The following is a 17,683-nucleotide window of genomic DNA, read 5'->3' as shown; positions in this document are numbered from 1 at the left end:
TAGTCTATCTTAGCTTCATGAGCAGAAATTAACATCGCCCAGTTGAAACAGCTCTTGGATGGTGATGAGACTGAGTTCTTGTCCTGCAAGCCTAATGTCAATTCAGGCAATGATTAATTCACTTAAGGCGCAAGTATGAGTGGCCAGAATGTTCCTCCAGATGGTACCCTCACTGTCTTTTGTGGGTCTTAATTGAATTTGTACACATTTAACAAATAATTTTACATGTTTAGTATTAAAAAAAATCTTTAATTTTTTTAATTTAATGTTGGAGTTAAATTAAATTTCATTATATCACATTGTTCATAGGTAAGGTTAAAAAAAACAGCACATATTAGTGTTTGAAATCATCAACATTCAGAGGACTAATTAAAAAGGTGGACTTCATTAACAACGTTGTGTGAAAACAACATGTTATTTCCTTTGACACCACTGGAAACCTTTCAATTAACTGCCACCTAAAAACACTGAGAACTCATTGGAAAATTAATGAACACTATTTTTCTATTTTTTCTATTTTCTCGTTCTCTCTTCCCTCCCTCACTCTCTTCTTTCCTTCCTAGAAAGTCCATGATCATGAAAAATAAGACTTAAATGTCTCAATAAATTATTTCAAGTGTCTAATCAGCCAATATCTAATTACATCTGGGATTTGCAGTACTTACTTTGAAATCTAAATTTTTTCAAACATAGAATTCCAATTGAACTTGTGCTATTTTGCATCACTAATTGTATGATATAATTTTTATTAGTTATCTTTAAAAGTAGGCTTAACATAAAGTTATGAAATATCCCACTAAAATAAAATGATGTTCCATCATCACTAATATACCATTTCTAAGAGCAATAATAAACTTAATAGTAATTATTTTCTATGATTTTATATTTTAAAATGTTAATACTTTTTTCCTAAATATGTGTACTATGAATATTTTCTCTGAGTTTAATTTTCTTTTAATTTTCTTCATAATTTGTTTTGAAGGGCAGAAGCTTTAAATTTTAATGATATCTAATTCATCTTTTTTTGATCTTTTATGGTTTATGCTTTTTGTATCCTATCCTAAGAAATTTTTGCTTAACTCATGGTCATAATTATATTTTCCCATCTTTTTCACAGAAATTTAATAATTTTAGCTTTTGATTTTAGACATATAATCTGTTTACTTAATGCATAGAATTTCTGTATTTCCATTTTCCATTTTCTCTCATGTGTTTATGTTATATTTATAATCAGAAATAAAATAGTAACTAATTTTATGTATGTGAAAAAAATCTGCACAAACAATTGATGATTTAAAAGTTACTAAGTTAAAAGTGTCTCAAAATAATTGAAGATGATAAAACATATTTAGCAATACACTCCTTTCAGGGAAAAATGTTTTTAAAATCCTTGGAACAACAATAAATTTAAATCTTACTAGAGTTATTTCAAAAACAATGGAAGAAATTTTGTTGTAAATATGGAAACAGTGCAATCTCTTTCTAGTAATCTTACTTTAATTTCCTCCAAGTTAAGGTTTATTAGAGAAGTGGCCAATAGGTATTACTATTATCAAAGTAATTAGTCCATTTACTAATATTTTAAGGGTGAAATAATTATTGAATTTTATTGATAATATCAAGCTAAATTCCTACTAAAAGACATAAAGTATAGTGAGGGTTTTCATGTTATTTTGATACCAAGAAATATCCACTCCATTGTTCCCATAATCTATTTAAAGGAATGGTTTCCAAGGTATACAATTTATACATCAAGTTTAATATTCCTAGATGATTTCAAATACATAAAACATGGCACTTCCGATAGAAAATGCTTCACTTTCATTTATTCATTAATATCCTCTCCCGTCCTCAAATTATGCTATAACTACAAATTTTAATCCTGTTTACTCTGATATGACTATGCACCTCTATTTTCTTTCTTCTTTAGAGAGCAAAAGATCTGCTTGGCTAATAAAGCATTGTAAATTGCAGATAGTAGAACTGAAATTAAATGGTTGAAGTGAATCCTACTTTGATCACTTTTTGGCTAAATTGGGAAATCTCATTAAATTTTTAGATCTGAGTTTATGGATAGGAAAAAAATGTTTTTCTTTTAGGTATGCTGAGTGATTTAGACATGTTATGATGTTTAAAGCTTTGCATATAATGCTAGGCACAAAATATGTAACCAATTTCTTTTTTATTCTTTAGTGATAACTAAAAATAAGGGGGGAAGGAATATTAAATGTTTAGAGGTATCAGTGTCTTAGGGTCATATGATCTGACGGAAAGAGGAAAGGAAATCGATATTATTTGGATGTTAGAAATCTAGTAATTACTTTCACCTATCTTGTATTCTCATATTTTATTGGATGCAATGGACTAAATGTTTGAGTCCCCCCACAAATCTTAAACCCCATTGTGATAATCAAAGGTGGGGTATTTAAGAGATAATTAGATCATATGGGTGAAGCCTTCATGAATGGAAATAGTGCCATTATGAGAGGATCGAAAAGTGCTCTCACCCTCTTCCTGTCATGTAAGGATGCCAGAAGACAGTAGTCTATAATCTAGAAAATGGACTTTATCAGAACCTGACAATTCTGGCAGCCTTATCTGGGACTTCCAGCTTCCAGAACTGCGAAAAATAAATCTCCATTGTTTATAAGCCAGCCTAGTCTATGACACTTTGCTTTGGCAGCCCAAACTGAGTAGGACATTGAGTATTACTGTCAGTAGTTTTATAAAACAAAGATCCCAATTGGATATGTGGACTTGTCTAATGTGTACCATGCATTTAATAGATTAAGGAGTAGTAACTAAAACCTGGATCTGGTTATAGGTTCTCCCATTCTCCCATCACAACATACTCTTCTCAATTATGTATAGAGCAAAAGCTATTGAAGAATGACTCATGCCATGTGCTATAAACTTAAAAACACTAGTATTCATATTTATATATAAAATTTTACTTCATACATGCAATGTAATGAAAAATATTAAATATTCAGTCTCTTTCCCTATGTAAATATTTATAATACATTTTATTAATTAATCATTCCATATATATTTTGTTCCTTTTTGAACTGATAGCAGGTAATGGTGATTATTTTCCTTTAGCAATAAAAAAATGAGTTCTGAATTTTTTTTTAATTTTTGAAATTGAAACTCATATTTACATTAAGACATTAAGATATCTCTCTTAAACTGGATTAATTACTTCAAATTTTGTTTTTTCAAGGAATTAATGATAATTGGAGTTTGCTAAATGTCATAAAAATAAGAAGTTTTTTTATTATAAATGAAAGGCACGAGCAAACAACTTTAATCTCAAAGGACAAATCAACTTGTAATTACTGAACTCAGAATATTGTATCTACTTTATATGCTCTCTACTATTTTCTCACTTTTAAAATATGCATTAAGGGAATTCAGACTACTTTTAATGACTTTCCTAGCTGATAGCTTTTTTCAAGTCTTGCCCTAAGCAAAATTCGACAATAGTGTATTTGAATGATTACACATTTTCTTTCCCAATCTAATCTTCCCCTTCTCCTCCCTCCCTCTCCATCTTCTTTCCTCTCATGGCCCTTCTTCCTCAGGCATATTCTAGTTCAAGCACTATAACTAAATAAAGGCAAGTTTAAGGGTCCATGATACTCGTGAGGGCCACACATGAGTATGTCTTCTCCAGTCTGTAACATACGATGTACCTGATAGACACAAATACTGAGCACATGTTTTAAATTGAAAATAAGGATGTATAATAATTTGGCAAAGTTTTGGGAGAAATTTGTGGTAGAAACAATAGAGTAAGTTTTCGATTCCAAAATGGTGAAATGTCTGTGTCTTTCAGTGATTCCTGGTGATAATGGGATAGCATTTGTAAAATGATGAGTTGTGTAAAGGGGAGGTTTTGGTCAACATTTTATGTTTTCATCTTCAGGATTTCATCATGGTGACAAGAGAGCTGATATATCTCATAACAAAGTTCCAAACACAGGTCCTGTCTTCATACATCAATTTCTTTTATGAAGGACAAGACAAATTCATCCCAGGATATACAATAAATGTTCTCCCTCAGTATTCATGAGGGATTGGTCTCATATCAAAATCCTCTGAGACTCAATTACCTTATATAAAATGGTGTAGTTATTTGCATATAGCCTATACACATGCCCCCATATACTTTAAATCATCTCTAGACTACTTATAATATCTAATACAATATAAATGCTATATCAATAGCTGTTAACAGTGAATTGTTTAGGGAATAATGACAAGCAAAAAAGTGTATATGTGCATTAGATGCATGTCTTTTTCAAATGTTTTCCTTCTGTAGCTGGTTGAATCCTTGGATGTGGGACCTATGTTTACAGAGAGGCCAAATATAATTGCAAGACCAAGAATTAAAGTCCAGGTGATCTGCCTCTAGAGACATAGCTTTTAACCATCAAGCCCCAAATTTAATGGTGTGTGTCAGTGTTTCAACCGCAGATGATTACTCTCTTTGACACTTGTCACAGGTTTACTCTCTCCACTGGCAATCTGATTTGAGTTAGGCAGAAGTTAAAAGTCCATTTCAATAGTCAATTATTTTTGGAAAAGAAACTTTTATAAACTTAACTGTTAAAGAAGTACTTGACAGTTCACTACCATCACTGTGAAGATAAGGTTTGTGCTATTACTAAAATCTAAATAGAGTACCATTACAAAGCAGAATTTATGGGAAATGTAATGTAATTAGTGGAGATATAATATTAGACTATCATCTGAAACATCACTATATTTAAAATAGTAAAAAAAAAATTTAAGCATCTGCATAAATATTTTTGTATTTTCTTAAATGTGAGACTATTTAACCTTTCAGATAAATATTAGCATATTTTGTTGAAAATTTAAATAGAAAATACATTAAGTCTGATGAAGCGATCATATTAAACCCCAGAAAAGGAAAATTACAAAGCTTATTCTAAGAGATAATAATAGTGTAAGCTATATTAGTAATAAGAAAAGGTTACTTTTTAATTAGAAAGTTGGATGTTCAACTAATGAAAAGAAATTAGAGCTTCCTTATAGTATGCATTTCATTTAAAGCACATTGATACAGTTAATTTTTTGCCAAGAGTAATAATTTTTGATGACTGTGTCTATTACCTGTAGATTATAGCAGCATTGAGCTGAGAAGCATTACTGTTATTACCATTATGCTATACAGAAGTTTTTGTGTATTTGACTTGGTAAGTTTTAAGTTTGTAGAAGTAAATATTACTTTTAAGGAGTTAATGTGGGTACAGTTTTAATGATACTAGACAAATTTAGACTGTGGATCAATCAGGCCAAAGCAGTCAATGAACTAATTCTATTTAGAATAAAAATCAGTTTACAAAGACCTTACTGAGGCTTTCGTGGCACTGTAGTGGTCATTACTGTCCCCCAGTCTGAGTTGTTGGTACAATAATATATCAATTATAAAATATTTTGGCTAGGTGTGGTGGCTCACACCTGTAATCCCAGAATTTGGGAAGCCTAGATCACTTGAGGTCAGGAGTTTGAGACCAGCCTGGTTACCACAGCAGGACCCCATCTCTACCAAAAATTGTTTTAAAAAGTTAGCTGGATGTGGTGTAATGTGCGTGTAGTCCTAGCTATCCAGGAGACTCACTTGAGCTCAGAAGTTCAAGATTATGCTGAAGTAAGACCTTACCACTGCACTCTAGCCTGGAAAACAGAATGAGATTGTGTCTCAAAAAAAAAAAAAAAAAAAAAAAAGTAAATATTTTTAGCATCATCTCTGTTATTGATTGAATTGTGTTTCCCCAAAATTAATATGTTGAAATCCTAACTCCAATGTGACTATATTTGAAGATAGGCCCTTTAAGGAGATAATTAAGGTTAAATGAGGATGGGATTAGATAGCACTGATGTCCTTATAAGAAGAGAAAGAGACACCAGGACTCTCTTTCTGCACGCATGGAGAAAAGACCATGTGAGTACATGGCCAGAAGGTATCTGTCTACAAGCCAAAGAGAAAATATCATCTGAAACCAACCCTGCCAGCGCCAGCACTTTGATTTTGAAGTTCTAAGCTTCAGAATTGTGAGAAAATAAATTTCTGTGCTTTAAGAGACTTGATCTGTGGTGTTACTTATGGCAACCTAAGCAGAATAATAGAATCTCTGAATCAATCTTTAAAAAATGGCTAGAGTATTATGTTATTGAAGTGATTTCTTCTCTGGGTTGGAATTGATCTCACTGAAAATATTTTCCTCATATTGAATATACAACACAATACTGAATGTCATACTAATTATGCCCTAAGCTATATATCTGAGAGGGTTGGATTTGACTGATTACTTTGGCATTGCTGACATAGTCGAGGACTTTTTGAAACAAAACTTAAGGGCAATGTCATCTCATGGAACCTTGAGAAAATTATAATGAACAAATCAGATATAACTCACAACTGATCTCCCAAACTAAATTCTGACACCCCTCCTCTAAAATCCACTGAAATATTCCTAAAATGGCTAAAGAGGAAAATCCTTGAAGACAAAATAAACCAGAAAAATGCAAATTTTAGGCAAAACAGGATGTGAGAAGGATGACATTGATGTACTAAATTTAATTTGTAAGAAAGGAGGAGGTTTGTATTGATTTTATGTGAATGAGCTCCAATCCTGGATTTCTTTTTCCTTTATTTTTTCACTTCAAAGGGCTGGTCCATCCACAATTTTTATTACTCCATTAGGTCTTTTGGAGCCTCTGTCAGGATATCTGCTGCCTGGAGCCCAAGGGTATGTGTCCCAATTAGCCATGCCTAGGGTCAATTGTGTCATTCATGGAAGCCACCAGTAGTTCACAACCAATTTATGTTTCCCTATCAAAATGCTTAAACCACATATTTTAGGGCACTAACTAGAAAACCTAGGAAATTAAAACAGAAAATGTCAACTGAAAATGGCTTCTTCTTCTATTAGCATTTCCATTATATTTATCTTAAGTATGTCTAGGATTTTCTACCTTCTTCCATAGGATCAATATTCAAACATGGCTTGTCATTATCAAAAATAGACCCCTATATGCACTTCCACTTACCTTTAGATAATATTGAAAATTACCATCAATGTTTTTAAGAGCTAAGAGAATCTGATTCACACATGGAACTTCTCAAAATAATAGTTTCCCTGTATTTTGAAGAAAAACAAATCTATGCTTCAAGAAATCAAGTTGTACTTAAAAATGTGATCACATAGGATCCACTTCTATCACATTTTGTCAAAGAGAAAATCACATCCTTCATTTAACCAAACAACAGTGCTTTCAATTAGAATCTCTATAACACTGTTGATGTTTTTATTTATTACTGGCTAGTAATTTTTATAAAGCACATAAATATTAAATAAATATTTAATGTTTTGTTAATACATTAAATGTTTTGACCATTCCAAAAGTTTTGATAATTTGGACTCTGTTTTACTTACTGTCTATTGGTCACTGTATTATATTAATATGTTGGGATAATAATGGTGAATGGACACATATGTAGAGGTGAAAACAAACTTAGTAAAGGATATTCTCTACATAAATATTTGTAAGGTAAAAAATTGGAGATAACCTGATGCCTATCAATATGAAATTGTTATTTAATGTCTACACTAAGAAGTACAAGGTAGTACATTGAAAAATGTGTAAAAATCTATGAACTTACATGAAAAATTTTGAAGTTGTATTAAGTGACATAATGGAGTTGAAAATTTTGTATTGTTTTATCTCATTTAGGGGAAAAATTGACAAATAAAAACTCTGTGTGTGTGTTTGTACATGTAAATATGCACATGTAAAATTTTAAATATAAAGAAAAAGATCTAGATACCTTAACTCCTCACTGAATACAATACTAACCTTCTGTGAAGGAGAATGTTTTGGGAATTGAGGCTAATCCATGGGTAACATTAATTTTATTTTTACTATTTAATGTTTATATCAAGATTATATCCCTATGCTATTTATGTAAATAAAACAAAAATTTAAAAAATGCAATAAAAAATAGTCAACATAGTTTAAATTTAATCAATATGTAACAGAGGTAAAGGTCTACAAAAGGGCAATGGAATGTTTTATGAGTTGTGTCTTTAAAACACCCCACCATTTTTGGGTATTACAATCTGCACTCCTGTGAAAGCCAGTAATAAAAGGGGCAGAAAAACGTTCTTTGCTGTTTGTTTTCTAGTATATTAAACAACAAGAGATGGCTCAATAGAATTGTCTGAACAAGGGTCATGAGATTGTCAGGGTTGATTTCTGAGGGGTGTTGTCCTGGTTCTTTGGCTCCTTGCTTGGAAAAATCACAGGCAGGGCAGGCGCAAAGGAGTGATGACAGACACTTAACACTTTTACACAAGCAGCTTTTATTGCAGGCTTTTCAGTATAGAAAGCAAAAGTACATTTCTTGAGGGGGAAATGCGTCTATCTCTGGGAGTGGAGAAGACCCTGGGGTTCTACCACACTTCTACTTTTATGTCTATACCTTATTATATGCTAAATGGTAGGTGGAATAGTCATTATTTTCTTGGGAAAGAGTGAAGAGTTCTTAGAGCTAAGGGCCCTCCCCAATTTTATCCTTATAGGGTAACTTCTAGTGGTTGTCATTGAATTTACACACTGTCATGGTGCTGGTGGGTGTGATTTTTACTATACTAATGTATACTAATGGGGAAAAGGTCACCTTTGGACATGAGCTTCTAGTTTCTGCACATGCTTCACATGTCGACTTGGGTCAACAGTGGATACAGGAAAATTCTGTGAGGTGATGTGGGGCCAAGTAATCTTCCCAAACAATAAATGGACCGTATCTTCAACTACTGCTGGCATCAATACCTTCCTGTTCCTCGTTTGTACCTCAAGTAGATTGGCCATCTTCTCTCAGTTACTACAAACACATTTAAAGTTTTCAATATGTATCCTTTTGCCTACTGGGATAAAATGTAAATGTTCAGAGTCCCTGATTTAAGATACACAGAAGATCAAGAGAATATATCTCTTGGTTTCTATTTAACCCTTTTCCCTCTTCCAGCCCACAGAATCTTTATCTTCTATTATCAGGAGAGAAACACTCCTACCTTTACATATTTTATTTCCCACATATCTGTGATTTTTTTGTCTAGGCTTTGACACTTAAAGTCCAAAAGCTAATATTTTACAGTTTGATATAAAAGCTTTTACTTGAGATAATGCTTTACTTTGAAAGGGGTAAAAACCATGTAAAAACAAGGTCATAAAAGAAAAAAAAGTGGTAGCTAATATAGCAGAGTATTGTCATTCATATAATACTCTTTACAACCTAGAAAAAATTGAAAAATCACAATTAATGTAGAAAATATAATGCAAATTTATGTTTCTGACAAAAAAATAAGGAAAATTGAAGACTTGAATAATATTATAAATTGATAGCTTTATTTATAATATATATAATCATGCACCATAATTTCATATATGTTTACTATATTTTAAATAATGTTAAAAATTTATAATGTTAATGTAATGGCCTTTCAAAATTTTACTAAACTCTAAGACATCATAATAGTCTGCATTATTGTTACCAGTAATCTCTGACCAAAATGCACTAAGTTTAAAAATAAAATCCAAAACATTTAATATTACATTTCCAAAAAAAAAAAAAACACACCTTCACAAAAAAAGAACTCAGGAGTAAGGTTCAAATAATGTAGGCAATTTTTCAAAAATATAATTATACAGAATTTTTGAGAGGCTGGAATACAGAGATATGTTCTTATAGTGTAATGGTAGTAGCTCATGGTTATGGTTGGTGAGAAATTTGAATCACTGATTCAGGAACTATGAAATATCTCTGTACCTCAATGTATAGATTAACTCTATGACTTGGTATGGCTAGGAGCAAAAAAGGGGTGAGTTTTAGTAAGCCCACAAGAATAAGGTGGCTTTACCATCATCAGATCATGCCAGGGACTTAATCTGTACTCACAATAGAGTAGAATCTCACAAAAACATAAAAAGTGAGTGATTGAATACTAAGTCCTCTATATGGTGCTGAGATATGTCAACTCAAAATGCATGTATTATATAATAGAGCTGTTTTCTGAACATGAGAGAAAAAGTAATTTCATATTTTATAAAATTATTACTTAAAGAACCAGAATGGAGAGTATTGTTTTTCTCTTAGAACTTATGTAGTCATATTTATTCTATTACTTGACTAGCAGAAAAAGATCCCATATTGAATCCACTTTCTCAGACACAGTGGATAAAAAAGTCAAAAAACCCATTTTCCTAAAACTTTAGCTTTATATTAATATTTATTTTACATTATTATTCACTGGATTCTCACATCATGTTTTAAAAATCATTCATATGCAACATGTTTAATCACATCCCTCTGTCTTACCTTAACTGCCTCATAAATCTTTAAGTTTCAATTCTTAGTTACCTTGATGTATTTTTGAATACCATTATAATTTTAATTAGCACTTCTATTTTATATTTCCCTTTTGTATACTTCCATATGTTTTATCCATATTTACTTCCCTTTTGATTGGTTTTATAACATCTGATAAAATTGAGTTCAATAAAGACTGAAGTCTCAAATATAGTACTCTCCATCTGTTTATTTCATAATTTTAGATTAGCACAAGTACACAATATATTTTTCCTTTTGAAAACAAAATTTGAGACTAAAATATTTAGTGTCTTTCTTGAGATGCTCAGGTGTCTGAGATGGCCTGTCTGCAACAATGACATCTAATTTTAAATATCTATTTTTGATAGATAATGGAGCAATTATAATTAAAAATATTATGGACAATGAATGTGTGTTTTATTTTAGATCTTGAATTAGTTTTCTATTGCTATACAACAAATTACCATAAATTCAGCATCTTAAAGCAACACAAATTTATTATCTCACAGTTTTTGTGGGACAGGGTTGAATGTTACAGACTGGCTGGTTCTTACCAAGCTGAAAGCAAGATGTCAGCAGGGCTTTGTTTTCATCTGAGGCTCTGGTCTGCCACTATCACATGGTTGTTAGCAAAAGGCTTTCCCTTGTGGCTCTGTGCCTGAGGTCCTATTTTCTTATAGCTATCATCTAGGAAACACTCTCAGCTCCAAGAGGCTGCCATGTGGCCCTCTCCACAGACGCTGTTAACACATGGCAGTTTGTTTCTTTTTGAGTCCAGCAGGAGAGCTTCTCTCTGATACTTCTTTTAGAGATCTTGCCTGATTAAGTCAGGTACACCCAAGAAAATTTCTTTTTTATTAATTCAAAGTCCACTGATTAGTAATCTAATCATAAGAATATTATGCCATCATTTTCTATGGCCCCACCCACACTCAAGAAGGAGGAATTACAGAGAGACTGTACATGGGGCAGGTAGAGAATGTTAGGAACTTTTATAGACTGAATTTCATCTCCCCAAAATTCATATGTTGACATGCTAATTTCTAGTGCCTGTATTTTGAGACAGAGTATTTAAAGAGGTCATTAAGTTAAAATGAAGTCATTAGGGTTGGTCCTAATTCAATATGACTAGTGTCCTTATAAGGAGAGGAAATTTGGACACATATACACACAGAGGAAAGATGATGTGAAGACACAGGGAGTAGATGGCTGTCCACAAGTAACAGTTCAAGGCACAATACTCCACAATATTGTATCTTGGCATTTAAGAAAACAACAGAAACAGGAAGGACGCATTCATCTTCATTCTTTTTCTCTGAAGCAGGCCATAAAACCTAGGAAGGTCACTTTAATTTTCTCTCTTCCTTCTCCCCTGAAGACCCTCATGTGACAGCTGTTCTGTACCTGGAGGGAAGGAATTTCACACAGTGATGCCAAGAAGAATTTGGATAAATAGGCTTTGCTAAGTTACCCTCAATTTATTGCCAATAGATCATACCCTTTTGCCTTCAAATTATACTTCTGCATGTCTGTCCATAAAAATATGTGTATTTCCTCATTTCTTTTTTTTTTCATTTCTGAAGCCTTCAGTGTCACGTAAAACTTGCATTAAATAAATTTGTATGTTTTTCTCTTGTTAATTTGTGTTTTGTTACACAGGTCTCAGCCATGAATTTTGCAGTGGGTGAGGAAAAGGTATTACTTTTTCTCCTCTACAGTTTTTGGTGCCCAAAAAGGGGTAACTGAGACACCTACTCACTCTGCAGCCTGAGTGAAAGGTAAATTTTCATCTTGTCCCTTCCTTTCCAAACTCAGATTAGCAGGAAAAAAATAATTTGTTTGGGTTGTCACTCTTGTGTAAATTTGGTTTTGGGGTATCCATCAGTTATGGATTCTTTTTCTCCCAGGGTGGCTCTTTTCTATTCATCTAATTTTGTGTCCTTGAGAGCTTGGCTTTAGGACCAGTGAGATTATTCTTACCAGTCTCTGTCAGCTGGGGTGGGGGGTGCCAGTGTCGTTTTGTGTCAGGCAGCCAGTCAAATAGGCTGGGAGCCCAAGCATTTTCTTTGTTTGACAGCACCAGCTCTCAAGACAGTCTGTAACAAGAAATCTCAGTCCATAAGAAATTTTGTTATGTTAACCTTCCTTGCTTGGTTATTCACTTGCCCAGTGTCACAAATTAGTGGATCTGTGACTGGAGGCATCCCATGTTTCATGGCAGAACAGAGACACTATTTTATCCTTAACTGACTATGGCTACAAAGATTTTTTTTTTTTTTTTTTCCCCCTTTAGCTTTCTTCGGAAGTGGTTCTGGATCTTAGGAGGGGTTCAACTTTTTGCACTGTGTTTGAGGACATCTCTTTTGTCCATGGCTAAATCATTGAAGGCTTATTAATTTTGATTCTGAGTCACTTGATAAGTACCTTTGCTTAAAAAAAAAAAAAAGTAATTTAATATTTTTAGGAATATTTGTTGTTTGCCCCAGCTGAAATTTGACAATAAGATATTTGAAAGGATTTTTTTAAGAGCTTTATGGTCAGAAATTGACTTAATTAATTGAAAGCTGATATTCAGGGGATTTATATATATTTCTGAGGCCTCTCTGCTGTCCTCATTGGATGCTGCTTTTTCCATGAGTACTTCTCAGTGTACTGAAACCCTCTTCTCAAACCCCTGCTAACTATATGCTTTGCCCCCTCTTGTCTACTTCTTTTCTTTTTGGCGTGACTTTTGCCAAGGATAATATGGAATTTCACTGGCCTCTTTGGGAAAATTATGTTGTCCCCAAACTGGCTTCCCTAGGACTTCTTTCCATTTACTTCTGCTTGTATTTCCTCTTTTTGTCACCTTTTATTTTTTCTTAAATTTCTTTGAACTCTTGATATGTTCCCCTTCAATCCTTACCTCCTGTATCCCTCTGTTCACCCTGCCAGATATTTTTCCACTCTAGCCTCTCAGTCACTTGAACTTTAGGCTTTCTGCTTTTAAGGGACTCAAAAGTCCTCCAAAAGTAACCACCTGAAGTTAAAAAAAAAAAAAAATCATTTGGAAACAGATGGATGTTTTGTCCACTTAAATGGACTTTGGGGAAAGATAGCTGCTAGATGTCTTCTCAGTCACTTGCCTAAAACTTAGGTCACAGTCTCCATCAGATTGACCCCTGAAAATAGGCAAATATGCCACAAAACTCATTAGAGAAACTTGGATCCTTTCTTTTTGCATTTAATATGTTAATTTTCTACTGTGTCTCCTCTAGAACTTGGCAGTTACCTTTGGGGAATACAAACTTCAGGAAATTACTGTCATCAAAAGAAATATTGGGAATTGGGCACATGAAAATGCTTAGAAGATTTTTCCACAAATATTAGTAAAAACCTTAGCCATGTGAGCAGGTAACCTTATCCCATATTGTCAGAAACACAACTTGGATAAAAACGTAAGTGGATATAAACCAGTGAGTTTGTATTACTATATTTTACTGACTCATGACTAAAAGTTTAGAATAAAAGCTATAAGATCTTTGGCTTTGGCTTTATGTTTATATGTTTTTATATGTATATTTGTATGTTATGTCTGTGCAATAATTTTTCTACCTCTAGATGGTGTTAGCAAATTAATTTATAAAATCTTTTTAAAAAGTTCTACTCAAATTGGCTTAAAGGAGTATTTACATAAATTAAGTATTCCTGAAACTTTCTGACATACGGAGACTTACCCAAGTGTTTTGTTTTGTTTTAAGTTCATGTGCTCTGGGACAAATTTGATAAATAAAAGTAGTTTTAAAATTATTGGTAAAATAAAAACAGAAATGTCTTCAGAATTATCATTAAATATAGTACAGATAAACATTTTTTCTACCCAGCTTTACTAGTCAAATAAGTTTATGTTATGTTTACTAGATGTCTAAGGTTATAAAACTGTAAATCCAACCTAAGAACAAAATACCTAAAAAGAAAAATGAATTGACTGATATGCAGAAGTTAAAAAAAGGAGGGGGGAAGAGGGAGAGACCATGTTTAACTTTTAGTTTCTTTGCTTCTGGGATATTTTTTATACTTGCTTGATTTGTCAACTAAAAAAATAAAATAATGGCTAGCTATTTTTAATGTCTAATGAGATTTTCTAATCTCATTATTTAATTGTGTTCTCTAATTATTTAAACTTGTTCTCTAATGAGAACAATTGAATTAAATAAGATATAACTGGGATAAAAGTTTGTAAATAAAATTTTCAAATATAATTACTCTTAAGAAGAGTTTTCAAATCCTTTTGATAAGTGTAACTCTAAAGTTATGTTAACTTAAGTAATAGATATTAATTAAATGTCCAGGTCATTTATACATAATATAAAATACTGAAACATTAATTGCTGAACATGAGTTTATCTACTTTTGGCTTTTTAAATTTTACAGGAAGATAAAAATATTTTGAGTCTGTTAGTATACATGAAAAATTATACTATGAGGAAGCATGTGTTCCTAGAAATTATGAAATAGTGCTCATCTATAAAATGTTGATGTAATAGGTCATAATCATTTACTTACAAGTTTTCACTAGAAATTAAGATGACTAAGGGTTAACTATTCTAATTGCTATATGGAATTAAAACCACTGTAAATTATAAACAAGACAATTCTGTATACAAAGTATGCAAGGAAAATAAGATATATTTTTAGTAACAAAATTATAAGGCATGAGGATGTAGTATTTTGTTAAGGGAAAAAGGGCTAATTAATTCTACATTGAAGTGGAATGGTTATTCCACGATGAGATAGAAAAATGTAAGAGAAAAGCAAAATTGATGGGAAAAAATTATAAAAAGTTTGTGGAAAAGGAATATTGGAAAAAATATATTATCTTGTATAGTCAAAACTGGCTAAATTTGGTGGATTTATTTATTTAGAAGGGTTTTTTTTAACAATGGTATGCTGATACAAAGCTAGAATTTACTCTTTTTTCCCATAATGACAAAGGTTTTTATGTTTAGTTTGGGGCTTTTTTTTCTTGTAAATAGTAGTCTATTGTTGATTACAAAAGTATGAAAAGTTTTTTTTGTTTGTTTGTTTGTTTTTTAACCTTTCAAATAATATGACTAAGAAACAAAGGTTTTGTATTTTAGCAAGATATTTTTCCATGCTTTGTGCTGTCTTTATTAGGTCTTTGATTACTTAAGAAAAGTGAGTCTTATCAATATTAAAATATCTACTCTTTCTTTTACAACTAAGTAACATTTTTATTTGACTTTGAAATTTTTGCTCACTTTGGTATTGTTTCACAACAACCTGTGATCCTATTTAATCAAGTGTTTTAAACCTTTTGACATTTTTGACAGTTTCCCCAAATCAAATTCTAACTTGAGTGTTTTTAACTTGGAACTGACTCTGGGATTTTTCAGATGAGCCTTTGGAACATCTGAAAAGAATTTATCTTCTCTTTTCTAAAAGAAATATGTTAAATCAATTAGGCTTATTTGGTATGTTAAATTACATAAGAAGCATTGTCAAAAAATAAGTAATACTAAATTTTCTTTAAATTATATTTATTATTGATATGATTATTTCAAAAATTGGATAAAATTTCCCAAAATTTGATATGTTCATGTATAATGCTATCAGTCATAATTTTGGTGATTATATCAAAATATTGTAATCCACAGAAGTAACACAATTTTTTTTCCAATTGCATCATTATTATAAGGCAAAAGATTTATACGATCTGAGGAGAAACCAGAGTATACATCATTATTATAATAAACTGTCGTCAGATATTTAACATTACTATTTTAACTCTTGACATCTACAGACATTTATTGTTTTACTCTAATTATTGTTTGAAAGTGTTTGCAGTCAGGTACAGATGGATATTGCTTCTTCAAGAAGATTTATTAAAAAAAGATTTTGACAAGTACTCTGGAATACATATTTCTAATGTTTAAGATCATGGACTGAGTGAGAATATCCGGAACCCTAATGAAGAAACTGATGAGTTTTTGAAACTACTACTGAGATCAAGCAGAACAAGAATTGCTTATAGGACTGAACTAATGAGCATAATTTTTCATGACATTTTGCTTGAAACGTTGCTGGCTGTTTAATGTTTTTCAGACTTAAGCTATACATAACTTTTAGCAATTTGGTAAAGTATACCTTAGTAAACAAAGTTGCAACAGTTTTTTTTTTTTTTTTTCCGCTATGTGATCCCCGCATAATTTGGAAACCATTAGTATTCTTATTTTTTGTGGCAATATAGTTATTTTTACAAGTATAATAAGAATCTGTTCTCCTTGTAACAGGAAACAATTTTAAACATTCGTTATATCACTAATGCTTTAACTGGAATGTCAAATTTTCAGATGTGACTAGAAACTTTAAGAAACTATGGTTGACTTTATGAAATAAGTCAAGCTAACTGGGAAGAAATTGGCCTTATATTTTGTGCATATGTTTCCCATACACTGTTTCCTTACATGATTGCCTTACAGGTGAGTAAAGAATGTCATCCTAGCAAGCCCAGAATCCTCAGACTATTTGGGAAACCTCAACAAGAGTGAAATTCACCCAAATCTATAGTGATTGCAGAAGAAAATTAATGGTGATAACTTGGCTTGACTTTCTTAGCATCAAGAAGCTTTTAAACATCCAGTCTGAGATTTCTTATTAAAAGTTCCACCAAAGTAGACTAAAAATGTCAATGTAGTTGATCACTATTCTTGCTGCACTTATGTAAGTAATTAGGCCAAATTTAATAAGACTAGACTTATTTTGAAAACACATATTTTATTTTGATTATCTTTGATGAAAGTGGGGTGATTGCAGAAAAAAAATATGTTTTGTGAAAAATTATAACACACCTTTGGGGGCATTAGATTCTAATTCTGTTCATTCTTTCATGAGTTTTTTGAGATTTGAAAAATCTACCTGTGATCTGAATAGGATCCTGAACTCTTCTGATTTCCTCTGATATCTAGCTACAACTATACAACTATACAAACTAGTATTTTCAGTTTTTCTGCCATCATCCTTCTGTCTTGGAATCACCAGAATGAAAACTGCCCTATTTCTGAATCCTTGCAAGTAAAACTGGATGACTTGATATGGATTTCAGATAAATTACCACAATAGCTTATCTATGGACAACCTTTGTGCCCATTGCTGTGGAGGCTATTCAGAAAGTTTACCAGAATACTTGATGCAAACTACAAACCAAGAAAATCTATCAGGTTGTCATTGCCTACCTTCACTCTACCTGGGTTTCTTAGAGCC

The sequence above is a fragment of the Eulemur rufifrons genome, chromosome 7, assembly GCF_041146395.1.
Source record: "Eulemur rufifrons isolate Redbay chromosome 7, OSU_ERuf_1, whole genome shotgun sequence".
Taxonomy (NCBI): domain Eukaryota; kingdom Metazoa; phylum Chordata; class Mammalia; order Primates; family Lemuridae; genus Eulemur; species Eulemur rufifrons.
The sequence above is the reverse complement of the archived record's forward strand: the minus strand, read 5'-3'. Positions refer to the sequence as shown.